The sequence below is a fragment of the Leiobunum rupestre genome, chromosome 5 (assembly GCF_980474605.1).
Source record: "Leiobunum rupestre chromosome 5, qqLeiRupe1.1.hap1, whole genome shotgun sequence".
Lineage (NCBI taxonomy): Eukaryota > Metazoa > Arthropoda > Arachnida > Opiliones > Sclerosomatidae > Leiobunum > Leiobunum rupestre.
The window spans coordinates 40,488,137-40,502,036 of NC_143388.1; the positions used below are offsets into that span (position 1 = coordinate 40,488,137).

General features: G+C 43.2%; 21 non-coding genes across 21 annotated transcripts; all 21 read left to right on the forward strand.

Moving 5' to 3' along the window:
* The first annotated feature begins 412 nt into the window (after nucleotides 1-412).
* TRNAE-UUC (transfer RNA glutamic acid (anticodon UUC)) lies at nucleotides 413-484 on the forward strand. Its single transcript has one exon. It is a non-coding gene; the product is annotated as a tRNA-Glu (tRNA).
* Nucleotides 485-1,108: 624 nt separating this feature from the next.
* Nucleotides 1,109-1,180, forward strand: TRNAE-UUC (transfer RNA glutamic acid (anticodon UUC)). The gene has a single exon. It is a non-coding gene; the product is annotated as a tRNA-Glu (tRNA).
* A 102-nt stretch (nucleotides 1,181-1,282) lies between these two features.
* On the forward strand, nucleotides 1,283-1,354 carry TRNAE-UUC (transfer RNA glutamic acid (anticodon UUC)). Its single transcript has one exon. It is a non-coding gene; the product is annotated as a tRNA-Glu (tRNA).
* A 102-nt stretch (nucleotides 1,355-1,456) lies between these two features.
* Nucleotides 1,457-1,528, forward strand: TRNAE-UUC (transfer RNA glutamic acid (anticodon UUC)). The gene has a single exon. It is a non-coding gene; the product is annotated as a tRNA-Glu (tRNA).
* Nucleotides 1,529-1,812: 284 nt separating this feature from the next.
* Nucleotides 1,813-1,884, forward strand: TRNAE-UUC (transfer RNA glutamic acid (anticodon UUC)). Its single transcript has one exon. It is a non-coding gene; the product is annotated as a tRNA-Glu (tRNA).
* A 2,161-nt stretch (nucleotides 1,885-4,045) lies between these two features.
* TRNAE-UUC (transfer RNA glutamic acid (anticodon UUC)) lies at nucleotides 4,046-4,117 on the forward strand. Its single transcript has one exon. It is a non-coding gene; the product is annotated as a tRNA-Glu (tRNA).
* Nucleotides 4,118-4,600: 483 nt separating this feature from the next.
* On the forward strand, nucleotides 4,601-4,672 carry TRNAE-UUC (transfer RNA glutamic acid (anticodon UUC)). The gene has a single exon. It is a non-coding gene; the product is annotated as a tRNA-Glu (tRNA).
* A 299-nt stretch (nucleotides 4,673-4,971) lies between these two features.
* Nucleotides 4,972-5,043, forward strand: TRNAE-UUC (transfer RNA glutamic acid (anticodon UUC)). The gene has a single exon. It is a non-coding gene; the product is annotated as a tRNA-Glu (tRNA).
* Nucleotides 5,044-5,341: 298 nt separating this feature from the next.
* Nucleotides 5,342-5,413, forward strand: TRNAE-UUC (transfer RNA glutamic acid (anticodon UUC)). The gene has a single exon. It is a non-coding gene; the product is annotated as a tRNA-Glu (tRNA).
* A 299-nt stretch (nucleotides 5,414-5,712) lies between these two features.
* On the forward strand, nucleotides 5,713-5,784 carry TRNAE-UUC (transfer RNA glutamic acid (anticodon UUC)). The gene has a single exon. It is a non-coding gene; the product is annotated as a tRNA-Glu (tRNA).
* Nucleotides 5,785-5,898: 114 nt separating this feature from the next.
* Nucleotides 5,899-5,970, forward strand: TRNAE-UUC (transfer RNA glutamic acid (anticodon UUC)). The gene has a single exon. It is a non-coding gene; the product is annotated as a tRNA-Glu (tRNA).
* A 461-nt stretch (nucleotides 5,971-6,431) lies between these two features.
* Nucleotides 6,432-6,503, forward strand: TRNAE-UUC (transfer RNA glutamic acid (anticodon UUC)). The gene has a single exon. It is a non-coding gene; the product is annotated as a tRNA-Glu (tRNA).
* Nucleotides 6,504-6,605: 102 nt separating this feature from the next.
* TRNAE-UUC (transfer RNA glutamic acid (anticodon UUC)) lies at nucleotides 6,606-6,677 on the forward strand. Its single transcript has one exon. It is a non-coding gene; the product is annotated as a tRNA-Glu (tRNA).
* A 102-nt stretch (nucleotides 6,678-6,779) lies between these two features.
* On the forward strand, nucleotides 6,780-6,851 carry TRNAE-UUC (transfer RNA glutamic acid (anticodon UUC)). The gene has a single exon. It is a non-coding gene; the product is annotated as a tRNA-Glu (tRNA).
* A 624-nt stretch (nucleotides 6,852-7,475) lies between these two features.
* On the forward strand, nucleotides 7,476-7,547 carry TRNAE-UUC (transfer RNA glutamic acid (anticodon UUC)). Its single transcript has one exon. It is a non-coding gene; the product is annotated as a tRNA-Glu (tRNA).
* Nucleotides 7,548-7,649: 102 nt separating this feature from the next.
* Nucleotides 7,650-7,721, forward strand: TRNAE-UUC (transfer RNA glutamic acid (anticodon UUC)). Its single transcript has one exon. It is a non-coding gene; the product is annotated as a tRNA-Glu (tRNA).
* A 1,677-nt stretch (nucleotides 7,722-9,398) lies between these two features.
* TRNAE-UUC (transfer RNA glutamic acid (anticodon UUC)) lies at nucleotides 9,399-9,470 on the forward strand. The gene has a single exon. It is a non-coding gene; the product is annotated as a tRNA-Glu (tRNA).
* Nucleotides 9,471-9,572: 102 nt separating this feature from the next.
* TRNAE-UUC (transfer RNA glutamic acid (anticodon UUC)) lies at nucleotides 9,573-9,644 on the forward strand. The gene has a single exon. It is a non-coding gene; the product is annotated as a tRNA-Glu (tRNA).
* A 102-nt stretch (nucleotides 9,645-9,746) lies between these two features.
* TRNAE-UUC (transfer RNA glutamic acid (anticodon UUC)) lies at nucleotides 9,747-9,818 on the forward strand. The gene has a single exon. It is a non-coding gene; the product is annotated as a tRNA-Glu (tRNA).
* A 2,820-nt stretch (nucleotides 9,819-12,638) lies between these two features.
* TRNAE-UUC (transfer RNA glutamic acid (anticodon UUC)) lies at nucleotides 12,639-12,710 on the forward strand. The gene has a single exon. It is a non-coding gene; the product is annotated as a tRNA-Glu (tRNA).
* A 102-nt stretch (nucleotides 12,711-12,812) lies between these two features.
* TRNAD-AUC (transfer RNA aspartic acid (anticodon AUC)) lies at nucleotides 12,813-12,884 on the forward strand. The gene has a single exon. It is a non-coding gene; the product is annotated as a tRNA-Asp (tRNA).
* The last annotated feature ends 1,016 nt before the right edge of the window (nucleotides 12,885-13,900 follow it).

Sequence of the window (13,900 nt, forward strand, 5' to 3'; positions counted from 1 at the left end):
TTATAACGTCTATTTGAAAGCGAGATGGCCGACGCTTTTGCTTAAAGAGAAGCGTTGATATTCATCCGATTTGGTCTATTGGCTAGGATATCTGGCTGTCACCCAGAAGGCCCGGGTTCGATTCCTGGTATCGGAACTTGTCTTTTGATTTTCACTCAATTTCCATTAATTTAAAGATAACGTTTATTTGAATGCGAGATGGCCAACGCTTTGGCGGAAAGAGAAGCGGTGATGTTCATCCGATTTGGTCTATTGGCTAGGATATCTGGTTTTCACCCAGAAGGCCCGGTTTCGATTCCTGGTATCGGAGCTTGTCTTTTGATTTTCACTCAATTTCCATTAATTTAATTATAACGTCTATTTGAAAGCGAGATGGCCGACGCTTTTGCGGAAAGAGAAGCGGTGATGTTCATCCGATATGGTCTAGTGGCTAGGATATCTGGCTTTCACCCAGAAGGCCCGGGTTCGATTCCCGGTATCGGAGCTTGGTCTTTGATTTTCACTCAATTTCCATTAATTTAATTATAACGTCTATTTTAAAGCGAGATGGCCGACGCTTTTGCTTAAAGAGAAGCGGTGATGTTCATCCGATATGGTCTAGTGGCTAGGATATCTGGCTTTCACCAAGAAGGCCCGGAATCGATTCCCGGTATCGGAGCTTGGTCTTTGATTTTCACTCAATTTCCATTAATTTAATTATAACGTCTATTTTAAAGCGAGATGGCCGACGCTTTTGCTTAAAGAGAAGCGGTGATGTTCATCCGATATGGTCTAGTGGTTAGGATATCTGTCTTTCACCCAGAAGGCCCGGGTTCGATTCCCGGTATCGGAGCTTGACTTTAGGTTTTAACTCAATTTCCATTACGTACAGGATAGCTTTAATTTGAAAGCGAGATGGTTGACGCTTTTGCGGAAAGAGAAGCGCTGATGTTCATCCGAAATGGTCTAGTGGCTAGGATATCTGGCTTTCAGCCAGAAGGCCCGGGCTCGATTCCCGGTATCGGAGCTTTTCGTATGATTTTAACTCAATTTCCATTAATTTAAGGATAACGTTTATTTGAAAGCGAGATGGCTGACGCTTTTGCGGAAAGAGAAGCGGTGATGTTCATCCGATATGGTCTAGTGGCTAGGATATCTGGCTTTCACCCAGAAGGCCCGGGTTCGATTCCCGGTATCGGAACTTGGTCGTTGATTTTCACTCAATTTCCATTAATTTAATTATAACGTCTATTTGAAAGTGAGATGGCCGACGCTTTTGCTTAAAGAGAAGCGGTGATGTTCGTCCGATATGGTCTAGTGGCTAGGATATCTGGCTTTCACCCAGAAGGCCCGGGTTCGATTCCCGGTATCGGAGCTTGGTCTCTGATTTTCACTCAATTTCCATTAATTTAATTATAACGTCTATTTTAAAGCGAGATGGCCGACGCTTTTGCTTAAAGAGAAGCGGTGATGTTCATCCGATGTGATCTAGTGGCTAGGATATCTGGCTTTCACCCAGAAGGCCCGGGTTCGATTCCCGGTATCGGAGCTTGACTTTGGTTTCGATTTTATTTCATTAAATTTCCTTTAATTTAAGGATAACGTTTATTTGAAAGCGAGATGGCCAACGCTTTTGCGGAAAGAGAAGCGGTGATAATCATCCGATATTGTCTAGTGGCTAGGATATCTGGCTTTCAGCCAAAAGGCCGGGCTCGATTCCCGGTATCGGAGCTTGGTCTTTGATTTTCACTCAATTTCCATTAATTTAATTATAACGTCTATTTTAAAGCGAGATGGCCGACGCTTTTGCTTAAAGAGAAGCGGTGATGTTCATCCGATATGGTCTAGTGGCTAGGATATCTGGCTTTCACCCAGAAGGCCCGGGTTCGATTCCCGGTATCGGAGCTTGACTTAAGGTTTTAACTCAATTTCCATTACGTAAAGGATAGCTTTAATTTGAAAGCGAGATGGTTGACGCTTTTGCGGAAAGAGAAGCGGTGATAATCAACCGATATTGTCTAGTGGCTAGGATATCTGGCTTTCACCCAGAAGGCCCAGGTTCGATTCCCGGTTTCGGAGCTTGACTTTGGTTTCCCTTTATTTTTACTCAATTTCCATTAATTTAATTATAACGTCTATTTCAAATCGAGATGGCCGACGCTTTTGCGGAAAGAGAAGCGGGGATGCGCATGCGATATGGTCTAGTGGCTAGGATATCTGGCTTTCACCCAGGAGGCCCAGGTTCGATTCCCGGTATCGGAGCTTGTCTTTTGATTTTAACTCAATTTCCATTAATTTAAGAATAACGTTTATTTGAAAGCGAGATGGCCGACGCTTTTGCGGAAAGAGAAGCGGTGATGTTCATCCGATATGATCTAGTGGCTAGGATATCTGGCTTTCGAGGAAAAAATAACAATTCTGTCTCGAAAAAAGGCAACTGAAAGATACATAAAGGTAATGAATAAATAACCGAAATTAAATAAGTGGGTCGTACGACACCCCAAAAAAATAATAGGCGAAATCTTAAACGATAAATCATTGCATTATATGTTAAGTATGAATAAACGAAACTAAGCAAACATTTAAATCGCACAGCATGGAAATTACATAAATAATTGAAAACACTCGTATTGGAAATAAAAAACAAAGAATGATGGTCGACATAACATAGAAAATATTACAATACATTCATAGAATACACTTCCGTTTGGCCATAGCTTATACCTTGAAACCGTAATCATCCGGGATCACAAAGTCCTTATACAGAGGACTGGTAACCGGCTGACCCTGATACCGACACACCCGAGCAAAATATTCGTTCTCCGAAGATGGCGGCCAAACAACCTCCTTAGGCCACCACTCAGGCCGGCGTTGACCCTCGAAAGGGTACAGACGCATTGCAACGGGAACCCTTTGAACTTTCGTAGCAGAGCCAGAAGAAGAAGACAGCTCCTTACCAACATCACCATCACTAGACGACATCGAATGCTTAGCACCCCGACGTGGATCAGACTTGACACCGGCACCGACGACTGAAGATTCACCGCCACCGGCCCGGACCGTAGAGCCTTGAGGAATAACAACTGAGGCAGGGTCGACGACCATCGCTTCACCGTCATCACCACCGCCTGACTCCACTTCGAAATCGCGGGGCACCTTCCGGGGCCATAGAGGACAGTCCCGGATGACATGTCCCTGCTTCTGGCACTTGAAACACTTGAACTCCGGACACTGACGATATATATGATCGGTAGAATAACATTTGTTACACACCTTGATCTGGGAATCATGCTTCACAGCGTGAAACTTCTCCCGACCGAGAGCATCGGCGACACGTAAGCGATAAGGGAGCGAAGACAACCCCTCAGGTAAAGTAACCCGCACAGTACGTAATCCACAATAAAACGAAGATTTTTTATGCCAGACAATTTTTCCTTTAATTTCGCAGCCAAGGGATGTAAGCTTCGACAAAACTGACTCATCCGTCACGAATTCCGGCAGATCATAAAAGGCGACATTCACCGTCTTCGCGGAAACGCTTGATATTTCATAAACATCACCATTGATATCTAACCCAGAGTCGATTACGCCAACGACATCGGCTACATTCTTCAGCGTTAGAATATAACCACCCTCATCACAGGCAACGAGAGAAGAAACACAATCCAATCCAAAATTCGCCATAACGGCCGTAGAAACAACGTCAAAACTAGGTAGATTCCGCTTAAAATCGATAAAAACAGACCGTTTTAGAGCTTCCATCCTGGGTAGAAACACCCAGGAGGGGTAACGAGATTAAAAAATGAACAACTATTAAATTAAATTAACGAAAAATAACAGATAGCAAAAATAAACCGGCAAAAAGCAAGCTTAGGCTTACCGCGGCGAAACACGGAGAGCTAGGATATCTGGCTTTCACCCAGAAGGCCCGGGTTCGATTCCCGGTATCGGAGCTTCTCCTCATATTTAAAAATTGGTTATATTTTCCTTATCTCAACCCTTAAAAAAACGGTGTTTTCATGCCTTATAAGCGCGCGCATTGGCGAGAGAGTAGAAATAGCGTTCATCCGATATGGTCTAGTGGCTAGGATATCTGGCTTTCACCCAGAAGGCCCGGGTTCAATTCCCGGTATCGGAGCTTCTCCTCATATTTAAAAATTTGTTATATTTTCCTTATTTCGATTCTTAAAAAAACGGTGTTTTCATGCCTTTTAAGCGCGCGCATTGGCGAGAGAGTAGAAAATGCGCTCATTCGATGTGGTCTAGTGGCTAGGGTATCTGGCTTTCACCCAGAAGGCCCGGGTTCGATTCCCGGTATCGGAGCTTCTCCTCATATTTAAAAATTGGTTATATTTTCCTTATTTCGACTCTTAAAAAAACGGTGTTTTCATGCCTTATAAGCGCGCGCATTGGCGAGAGAGTAGAAATTGCGTTCATCCGATATGGTCTAGTGGCTAGGATATCTGGCTTTCACCCAGAAGGCCCGGTTTCGATTCCCGGTATCGGAGCTTCTTCTTATATTTAAAATTTGGTTATATTTTCCTTATTTCGACTCTTAAAAAAACGGTGTTTTCATGCCTTATAAGCGCGCGCATTGGCGAGAGAGTCGCGGCTCCTTTCATCCGATATGGTCTAGTGGCTAGGATATCTGGCTTTCACCCAGAAGGCCCGGGTTCGATTCCCGGTATCGGAGCTTCTCCTCATATTTAAAAATTGGTTATATTTTCCTTATTTCGACTCTTAAAAAAACGGTGTTTTCATGCCTTATAAGCGCGCGCATTGGCGAGAGAGTAGAAATTGCGTTCATCCGATATGGTGTAGTGGCTAGGATACCTGGCTTTCACCCAGAAGGCCCGGGTTCGATTCCCGGTATCGGAGCTTCTCCTCATATTTAAAAATTGGTTATATTTTCCTTATCTCGACCCTTAAAAAAAACGGTGTTTTCATGCCGTATAAGCGCGCGCATTGGCGATAGAGTAGAAATTGCGCTCATCCGATATGGTCTAGTGGCTAGGGTATCTGGCTTTCACCCAGAAGGCCCGGGTTCAATTCCCGGTATCGGAGCTTCTCCTCATATTTAAAAATTTGTTATATTTTCCTTATTTCGATACTTAAAAAAACGGTGTTTTCATGCCTTATAAGCGCGCGCATTGGCGAGAGAGTAGAAATTGCGCTCATTCGATGTGGTCTAGTGGCTAGGATATCTGGCCTTCACCCAGAAGGCCCGGGTTCGATTTCCGGTATCGGAGCTTCTCCTCATATTTAAAATTTGGTTATATTTTCCTTATTTCGACTCTTAAAAAAACGGTGTTTTCATGCCTTATAAGCGCGCGCATTGGCGAGAGAGTCGCAGCTCCTTTCATCCGATATGGTCTAGTGGCTAGGATATCTGGCTTTCACCCAGAAGGCCCGGGTTCGATTCCCGGTATCGGAGCTTCTCCTCATATTTAAAAATTGGTTATATTTTCCTTATTTCGATTCTTAAAAAAACGGTGTTTTCATGCCTTATAAGCGCGCGCATTGGCGAGAGAGTAGGAATTGCGTTCATCCGATATGGTCTAGTGGCTAGGATATCTGGCTTTCACCCAGAAGCCCCGGGTTCGGTTCCCGGTATCGGAGCTTCTCCTTATATTTAAAAATTGGTTATATTTTCCTTATTTCGACTATTAAAAAAAACGGTGTTTTCATGCCTTATAAGCGCGCGCATTGGCGAGAGAGTAGAAATTGCGCTCATCCGATATGGTCTAGTGGCTAGGATATCTGGCTTTCACCCAGAAGGCCCGGGTTCGATTCCCGGTATCGGAGCTTCTCCTCATATTTAAAAATTGGTTATATTTTCCTTATCTCGACCCTTAAAAAAAACGGTGTTTTCATGCCGTATAAGCGCGCGCATTGGCGAGAGAGTAGAAATTGCGCTCATCCGATATGGTCTAGTGGCTAGGGTATCTGGCTTTCACCCAGAAGGCCCGGGTTCAATTCCCGGTATCGGAGCTTCTCCTCATATTTAAAAATTTGTTATATTTTCCTTATTTCGATACTTAAAAAAACGGTGTTTTCATGCCTTATAAGCGCGCGCATTGGCGAGAGAGTAGAAATTGCGCTCATTCGATGTGGTCTAGTGGCTAGGATATCTGGCTTTCACCCAAAAGGCCCGGGTTCGATTCCCGGTATCGGAGCTTGGTCTTTGATTTTCACACAATTTCCATTAATTTAATTATAACGTCTATTTTAAAGCGAGATGGCCGACGCTTTTGCATAAAGAGAAGCGGTGATGTTCATCCGATATGGTCTATTGGCTAGGATATCTGGCTTTCACCCAGAAGGCCCGGGTTCGATTCCCGGTATCGGAGCTTGTCTTTTGATTTTCACTCAATTTCCATTAATTAAAGGATAACTTTTAATTGAAAGCGAGATGGTTGACGCTTTTACGGAAAGAGAAGCGGTGATGTTCATCCGATATGGTCTAGTGGCTAGGATATCTGGCTTTCACCCAGAAGGCCCGGGTTCGATTCCCGGTATCGGAGCTTGGTCTTTGATTTTCACTCAATTTCCATTAATTTAATTATGACGTCTATTTTAAAGCGAGATGGCCGATGCTTTTGCATAAAGAGAAGCGGTGATGTTCATCCGATATGGTCTAGTGGCTAGGATATCTGGCTTTCACCCAGAAGGCCCGGGTTCGATTCCCGGTATCGGAGCTTGTCTTTTGATTTTCACTCAATTTCCATTAATTAAAGGATAACTTTTAATTGAAAGCGAGATGTTTGACGCTTTTACGGAAAGAGAAGCGGTGATGTTCATCCGATATGGTCTAGTGGCTAGGATATCTGGCTTTCACCCAGAAGGCCCGGGTTCGATTCCCGGTATCGGAGCTTGGTCTTTGATTTTCACTCAATTTCCATTAATTTAATTATAACGTCTATTTTAAAGCGAGATGGCCGACGCTTTTGCATAAAGAGAAGCGGTGATGTTCATCCGATTTGGTCTATTGGCTAGGATATCTGGCTTTCACCCAGAAGGCCCGGGTTCGATTCCCGGTATCGGAGCTTGTCTTTTGATTTTCACTCAATTTCCATTAATTAAAGGATAACTTTTAATTGTAAGCGAGATGGTTGACGCTTTTACGGAAAGAGAAGCGGTGATGTTCATCCGATATGGTCTAGTGGCTAGGATATCTGGCTTTCACCCAAAAGGCCCGGGTTCGATTCCCGGTATCGGAGCTTGGTCTTTGATTTTCACACAATTTCCATTAATTTAATTATAACGTCTATTTTAAATCGAGATGGCCGACGCTTTTGCATAAAGAGAAGCGGTGATGTTCATCCGATATGGTCTATTGGCTAGGATATCTGGCTTTCACCCAGAAGGCCCGGGTTCGATTCCCGGTATCGGAGTTTGTCTTTTGATTTTCACTCAATTTCCATTAATTAAAGGATAACTTTTAATTGAAAGCGAGATGGTTGACGCTTTTACGGAAAGAGAAGCGGTGATGTTCATCCAATATGGTCTAGTGGCTAGGATATCTGGCTTTCACCCAGAAGGCCCGGGTTCGATTCCCGGTATCGGAGCTTGGTCTTTGATTTTCACTCAATTTCCATTAATTTAATTATAACGTCTATTTTAAAGCGAGATGGCCGATGCTTTTGCATAAAGAGAAGCAGTGATGTTCATCCGATATGGTCTAGTGGCTAGGATATCTGGCTTTCACCCAGAAGGCCCGGGTTCGATTCCCGGTATCGGAGCTTGTCTTTTGATTTTCACTCAATTTCCATTAATTAAAGGATAACTTTTAATTGAAAGCGAGATGGTTGACGCTTTTACGGAAAGAGAAGCGGTGATGTTCATCCGACATGGTCTAGTGGCTAGGATATCTGGCTTTCACCCAGAAGGCCCGGGTTCGATTCCCGGTATCGGAGCTTGTCTTTTGATTTTCACTCAATTTCCATTAATTAAAGGATAACTTTTAATTGAAAGCGAGATGTTTGACGCTTTTACGGAAAGAGAAGCGGTGATGTTCATCCGATATGGTCTAGTGGCTAGGGTATCTGGCTTTCACCCAAAAGGCCCGGGTTCGATTCCCGGTATCGGAGCTTGGTCTTTGATTTTCACACAATTTCCATTAATTTAATTATAACGTCTATTTTAAAGCGAGATGGCCGACGCTTTTGCATAAAGAGAAGCGATGATGTTCATCCGATATGTTCTATTGGCTAGGATATCTGGCTTTCACCCAGAAGGCCCGGGTTCGATTCCCGGTATCGGAGCTTGACTTTGGTTTCGATTTTATTTCATTAAATTTCCTTTAATTTAAGGATAAAGTTTATTTGAAAGCGAGATGGCCAACGCTTTTGCGGAAAGAGAAGCGGTGATAATCATCCGATATTGTCTAGTGGCTAGGATATCTGGCTTTCACCCAGAAGGCCCGGGTTTGATTCCCGGTATCGGAGCTTGGTCTTTGATTTTCACTCAATTTCAATTAGTTTAATTATAACGTCTATTTGAAAGCGAGATGGCCGACGCTTTTGCTTAAAGAGTAGCATTGATGTTCATCCGATTTGGTCTATTGGCTAGGATATCCGGCTTTCACCCAGAAGGCCCGGGTTCGATTCCTGGTATCGGAGCTTGTCTTTTGATTTTCACTCAATTTCCATTAATTTAATTATAACGTCTATTTGAAAGCGAGATGGCCGACGCTTTTGCTTAAAGAGAAGCGGTGATGTTCATCCGATTTGGTCTATTGGCTAGGATATCTGGCTTTCACCCAGAAGGCCCGGGTTTGATTCCCGGTATCGGAGCTTGGTCTTTGATTTTCACTCAATTTCAATTAGTTTAATTATAACGTCTATTTGAAAGCGAGATGGCCGACGCTTTTGCTTAAAGAGTAGCGTTGATGTTCATCCGATTTGGTCTATTGGCTAGGATATCCGGCTTTCACCCAGAAGGCCCGGGTTCGATTCCTGGTATCGGAGCTTGTCTTTTGATTTTCACTCAATTTCCATTAATTTAATTATAACGTCTATTTGAAAGCGAGATGGCCGACGCTTTTGCTTAAAGAGAAGCGTTGCTGTTCATCCGATTTGGTCTATTGGCTAGGATATCTGGCTTTCACCCAGCAGGCCCGGGTTCGATTCCTGATATCGGAACTTGTCTTTTGATTTTCACTCAATTTCCATTAATTTAAAGATAACGTTTATTTGAATGCGAGATGGCCAACGCTTTGGCGGAAAGAGGAGCGGTGATGTTCAGCCGATATGGTCTAGTGGCTAGGATATCTGGCTTTCACCCAGAAGGCCCGGGTTCGATTCCCGGTATCGGAGCTTGGACTTTGATTTTCTCTCAATTTCCATTAATTTAATTATAACGTCTATTTGAAAGCGAGATGGCCGACGCTTTTGCTTAAAGAGAAGCGGTGATGTTCATCCGATATGGTCTAGTGGCTAGGATATCTGGCTTTCACCCAGAAGGCCCGGGTTCGATTCCCGGTATCGGAGCTTGTCTTTTGATTTTCACTCAATTTCCATTAATTAAAGGATAACTTTTAATTGTAAGCGAGATGGTTGACGCTTTTACGGAAAGAGAAGCGGTGATGTTCATCCGATATGGTCTAGTGGCTAGGATATCTGGCTTTCACCCAGAAGGCCCGGGTTCGATTCCCGGTATCGGAGCTTGTCTTTTGATTTTCACTCAATTTCCATTAATTAAAGGATAACTTTTAATTGTCAGCGAGATGGTTGACGCTTTTACGGAAAGAGAAGCGGTGATGTTCATCCGATATGGTCTAGTGGCTAGGATATCTGGCTTTCACCCAGAAGGCCCGGGTTCGATTCCCGGTATCGGAGCTTGACTTTGGTTTCGATTTTATTTCATTAAATTTCCTTTAATTTAAGGATAAAGTTTATTTGAAAGCGAGATGGCCAACGCTTTTGCGGAAAGAGAAGCGGTGATAATCATCCGATATTGTCTAGTGGCTAGGATATCTGGCTTTCACCCAGAAGGCCCGGGTTCGATTACTGGTATCGGAACTTGTCTTTTGATTTTCACTCAATTTCCATTAATTTAATTATAACGTTTATTTGAATGCGAGATGGCCAACGCTTTGGTGGAAAGAGAAGCGGTGATGTTCATCCGATTTGGTCTATTGGCTAGGATATCCGGCTTTCACCCAGAAGGCCCGGGTTCGATTCCTGGTATCGGTGCTTGTCTTTTGATTTTCACTCAATTTCCATTAATTTAATTATAACGTCTATTTGAAAGCGAGATGGCCGACGCTTTTGCTTAAAGAGAAGCGGTGATGTTCATCCGATATGGTCTAGTGGCTAGGATATCTGGCTTTCATGGAGTTGCGTTCGAGCTTTTGGAGAGTGCAGGTCGTTCGATTTTGCACTCCGTGTTTTCGTCGCGCTAAGCCTAAGCGGGGTATTTTGCCAATTTATTTTTCTTTCGGTTATTATTCGTGCATTTAATTCAATAGTTGTTAATTTATTAATTTGGTAATCCCTCCTGGGTGTTTCTACCCAGGATGGACGCATTCAAAAGATCGGTTTTTATTGATTTTTAACGAAATCTACCAAGTTTTGAAGTTGTGTCTACGGCGGTGATTGCGAACTTTGGTCTGGATTGTGCTTCTGCTTTAGTTGTCTGTGATGAGGGTGGTTACATTCTCACCTTGAAGACTTTGGCCGATGTCGAGGGCGTTATAGATTCGGGCTTGGATATTGATGGTGAGATATATGAAATTTCAAGCGTTTCTGCGAAGACTGTGACTGTCGCCTTTTCGGACTTACCTGAGTTTGTGACTGATGAAGCCGTTTTATCCAAATTAACGTCGCTTGGCTGTGAAATCAAGGGTCCGCTTGTTTGGCATAAAAAGGCATCATTCTATTGCGGACTTCGTACCGTTCGTGTTACCTTACCTGAGAGTCTGTCATCATTACCATATCGCTTACGAGTTGCCGATGCTGTTGGTCGAGAGAAGTTTTACGCTGTCCGACATGATTCTCAGTTGAAAATTTGTAATAAGTGTTATTCTCCTGACCATATTTATCGCCATTGTCCTGATTTCAAGTGCTTTAAGTGCCAGAAGCAGGGACATGTTGTTCGGGAGTGTCCTCTATGGCCCCGGATGGCATCCCGCGATTTAGAAGCGGCGTCGGGCGGTGGTGGTGACGGTGAAGCGATGGTCGTCGATCCTGCCTCAGTCGCTATTCCTCAAGGTTCTCCGGTCCGGGCCGGTAGTGGTGAATCTTCCATCGTCGATGCCGGTGTCAAGTCTGATCCGCGTCGGAGTGCTAAGCATTCGCTGTCGTCAAGCGATGGCGATGTCGGTAAGAAGCTGTCTTCTTCTTCTGGCTCTGCTACGAAAGTTCAAAGGGTTCCCGTTGCTATGCGTCTGCTCCCTTTCAAGGGTCATCGCCGGCCTGAGTGGTGGCCTAAGGAGGTTGCTTGGCCGCCATTTTCAGAGAACGAATATTTTGCTCGGGTGTGTCGGTATCAGGGTCAGCCTGTTACCAGTCCTCTGTATAAGGACTTTGTGATCCCGGATGATTACGGTTTCAACGTATAAGTTACAAATTAATGGTGATGGATATTCTTAATGTTTTGCGGCCTTTTCTGTGTTCTGTCGGTTCTAAGCCTTTGCTTCTCATTTTCAATAAGGAGTTTTTTTTTTCGTTAATTTATTTCTTCTTAATCGTCTTTACTGCTGTTTATTATCTAATTTAGCCTATTTTTGTTCATGAATTCTTTCTACAACATGTACTGCCTAATAGTGTTTGATACGTTGCTTAATTTTTTTATTTCTCACTATTGTTTAATCAATATTATCTAATCGTTTTTCTTTCTTTATCGCTGTTCATTTTCGCGACCGATTTTTCAAATGTTACTTCGTATTTTTTTCTTGTTCTATTATCTTGTTGCATTTCGCTTTTTGTACCATACACGCGTCGTGTATTTTTTTAATGATATAATTAAAAAAAAAATATCTGGCTTTCACCCAGAAGGCCCGGGTTCGATTCCTGGTATCGGAACTTGTCTTTTGATTTTCACTCAATTTCCATTAATTTAATTATAACGTTTATTTGAATGCGAGATGGCCAACGCTTTGGCGGAAAGAGAAGCGGTGATGTTCATCCGATTTGGTCTATTGGCTAGGATATCCGGCCTTCACCCAGAAGGCCCGGGTTCGATTCCTGGTATCGGAGCTTGTCTTTTGATTTTCACTCAATTTCCATTAATTTAATTGTAACGTCTATTTGAAAGCAAGATGGCCGACGCTTTTCATTAAAGAGAAGCGGTTATGTTCATCCGATATGGTCTAGTGGCTAGGATATCTGGCTTTCACCCAGAAGGCCCGGGTTCGATTTCCGGTATCGGAGCTTGACTTTGGTTTCGATTTTATTTCATTAAATTTCCTTTAATTTAAGGATAAAGTTTATTTGAAAGCGAGATGGCCGACGCTTTTGCTTAAAGAGAAGCGTTGCTGTTCATCCGATTTGGTCTATTGGCTAGGATATCTGGCTTTCACCCAGAAGGCCCGGGTTCGATTCCCGGTATCGGAGCTTGTCTTTTGATTTTCACTCAATTTCCATTAATTATAGAATAACTTTTAATTGAAAGCGAGATGGTTGACGCTTTTACGGAAAGAGAAGCGGTGATATTCATCCGATATGGTCTAGTGGCTAGGATATCTGGCTTTCACCCAGAAGGCCCGGGTTCGATTCCCGGTATCGGAGCTTGGTCTTTGATTTTCACTCAATTTCCATTAATTTAATTATAACGTCTATTTTGAAGTGAGATGGCCGACGCTTTTGCATAAAGAGAAGCGGTGATGTTCATCCGATTTGGTCTATTGGCTAGGATATCTGGCTATCACCCAGAAGGCCCGGGTTCGATTCCCGGTATCGGAGCTTGACTTTGGTATCGATTTTATTTCATTAAATTTCCTTTAATTTAAGGATAAAGTTTATTTGAAAGCGAGATGGCCAACGCTTTTGCGGAAAGAGAAGCGGTGATAATCATCCGATATTGTCTAGTGGCTAGGATATCTGTCTTTCACCCAGAAGGCCCTGGTTCGATTCCCGGTATCGGAGCTTGGTCTTTGATTTTCACTCAATTTCCATTAATTTAATTATAACGTCTATTTGAAAGCGAGATGGCCGACGCTTTTGCTTAAAGAGAAGCTGTGATGTTCATATGATTTGGTCTATTGGCTAGGATATCTGGCTTTCACCCAGAAGGCCCGGGTTCGATTCCTGGTATCGGAGCTTGCCTTTTGATTTTCACTCAATTTCCATTAATTTAATTATAACGTCTATTTGAAAGCGAGATAGCCGACGCTTTTGCTTAAAGAGAAGCGGTGAAGTTCATCCGATTTGGTCTATTGGCTAGGATATCTGGCTTTCACCCAGAAGGCCCGGGTTCGATTCCCGGTATCGGAGCTTGGTCTTTGATTTTCACTCAATTTCCATTAATTTAATTATAACGTCTATTTGAAAGCGAGATGGCCGACGCTTTTGCTTAAAGAGAAGCGTTGATGTTCATCCGATTTGGTCTTTTGGCTAGGATATCTGGCTTTCACCCAGAAGGCCCGGGTTTGATTCCCGGTATCGGAGCTTGGTCTTTGATTTTCACTCAATTTCCATTAATTTAATTATAACGTCTATTTGAAAGCGAGATGGCCGACGCTTTTGCTTAAAGAGAAGCGTTGATATTCATCCGATTTGGTCTATTGGCTAGGATATCTGGCTGTCACCCAGAAGGCCCGGGTTCGATTCCTGGTATCGGAACTTGGTCGTTGATTTTCACTCAATTTCCATTAATTTAATTATAACGTCTATTTGAAAGCGAGATGGCCGACGCTTTTGCTTAAAGAGAAGCGGTGATGTTCGTCCGATATGGTCTAGTGGCTAGGATATCTGGCTTT